Here is a 2,272-nt window from a genome sequence, read left to right on the forward strand (position 1 = left end):
TGCTAGGTCACTTCCCCCATGCCCAAGACAGTATCATGGTCTCTCCTGCTCTGTGACCTTGTAGTGCCACGCAGATTGGAGGCTCAAGGCAGCAGGGGCTAAGGAGCAAGAGCAAAGACCCCAAACCTGTGCTAAAACCTGCATGAGATCTGAAACATAACCCAGATTGCTCTTGCCTTGCTATCACAGTGTATCAAGGCAAGGCCTATAGCATTATTTGTTTAATGTCACTCAGTAAAAGCAACAGAGCTTTGTAGCTTGGTGCTTGCTAGAGCTTTATGCTGGGCTAATGACTTCGTTGCCTTTCTGTAAAGATCCCATCCTTTCATTAGGAGCAAAGGCTGAGGGTTTACAAGGCAAATGCCCCTCTCTGTGGACGAGCAGCAGAAAGCAATGCTGGCACCCAGCAACCTAAGGAGTGCTGCAGTGAGAGAAAAGTACTGTGCGTAACATCAGGCTCTCCTCGGGCTTGTTGTGAGTATTCAGCTTAAAAAAACACATCCCTGGGCACTGTTGTCTACCTCTGTACTGGCAGAAATCTTCCTCAGCAAGAGTATGAGCTAGATCAACCAGACCAGTAAAATGATAGAGTTGAAAAATACGCCCAGCTGGGGTGGGAAATGAAACACGCTGAGGATCAAAAGGTCCTTGAAGAAGCCCAGAAGACTGTTGCTTGAAGAATGGGCTAGAGGAAAGCCAGTGCCTCCAGCCAGATGCTGTAGTTGGCAGATCTGGTTCCTCCCCATATCTCAGGTCTCTGCCCATTTCTATGCCATCAGGATGTGCTTAGGTACAGGGGTCAGAAAAGTGTTTTTTCCATTCCATCAAGTGCGGAAGGAGCAGCGCTGTTCCCCGAAATTGCCAGCATGGAGGCTCCCATCACCTCTGTCTGAGAAGCAGCTGAGCAACTGAAACAAACTGTGAAGAGTAACCTGAACCTTTAATTGTGCTCCTTCAGCGAGTGCTTCTCCTGCACCACTGTGCAGGCACTATGTGGAGAAGCAAGTTCGTGACTCAGAAAATGCTCACCTCTGCTCCCAAGCAAACAGACTTTTTTTTTTTCACTGTCCCAGGCACATGATGAGAGAATTGTCACTGCAGCACATTGAAGGCTAGCAAGTATTGAAGTTTGAAATATTCTTGGAGACAGACAGATATGTGTGCTTGGTGAAAGACTAGGGCAAAAGTCTTCAATCTAGGCAGATTTTGCTCAAAAAAGGAAGTTAAATCACAAATGAAACATGAACTCAAGTCTGCTTCTGACCCATAGAATGACTGAAGATAACATCCTTATCCAGCAAGCCTGATCCTTGGGTGTACCTGTGGCAAAACTTGCTCTCCTGACAGATCTCTAAAACTATTTCAACACCCCCATAACCCCATCTGCTCTGGACTCCAGTCAGCCCTGTAGAGCAATGCAGCTGCGTGAGATGTGTCTTCTGCCTAGTGCATCAATGGCATTGAGTGCATCGACGTGCCTGGAGGGAGGCAGGTGTCTGAAAGGGGATAGGTGAACCTTTGGAACTTTTATTACTGGTATTGACTGGGTAGCTAGAGGTATGCTTTGGCTTGGCTGAGCCTTAAATTCATCTAGCATGAAGCGGTGTTAGAAAAAGGCAACGCTGTAGAAGACTGCAGAGGGTAGTCAACTGGAGACAATTAATATGGTGACTTGACAGCACTAATATAAATCATATTTATAAACCATAAAAGCAGGTCTTTCCTGCATTCATAACACCAAGGAGTCCAGGCAGAGCAAATTTATTTATAAAGACAATAGTGCTTGGGAACAGGAGGCGGAGGAGAATCCTTGACAACAAACCGAAGGAAATCCGATCTTCCGGCTTTCACACATTCGCCAAGTGGGGAACACGTGGCAGCACTGAGTGGCAGCCCAACGGGCTACCGGTAGCCCCAGTGGGCTATCGTGACCCTCGTGGGCTCAGCGGGGAAACACCTGAGGAGTACACTCCCTCTGAAGGTGTGAGATCAGTGCAGCTTTGTCACCCTTGGAGGGGCTCCCAGGACTGTCTCTGGCCCCAGCTGACCGGAGACCATCCCCTGGGTGTGATGGCCTTTCCAGAAGGTGGGAGAGCAGGAGAGAGAGTGGGTGCTGCCTCCCACCCCCAAGCTGTACCCCTCTGTGCCAGGGATGTGCAGGGGCCGCGGGCAATTTACTGGGCATCTCCGTCCGATGCCCGTTCCCCTCTTCGGTGGCTTCCATCGAGAGCACAAAACTGCTTCCCCCTTCCCCTCCCCTCCTCCTCCCTCT

Source organism: Phaethon lepturus, unplaced genomic scaffold, assembly GCF_000687285.1.
Source record: "Phaethon lepturus isolate BGI_N335 unplaced genomic scaffold, ASM68728v1 scaffold558, whole genome shotgun sequence".
NCBI classification, from domain to species: Eukaryota; Metazoa; Chordata; class Aves; order Phaethontiformes; family Phaethontidae; genus Phaethon; species Phaethon lepturus.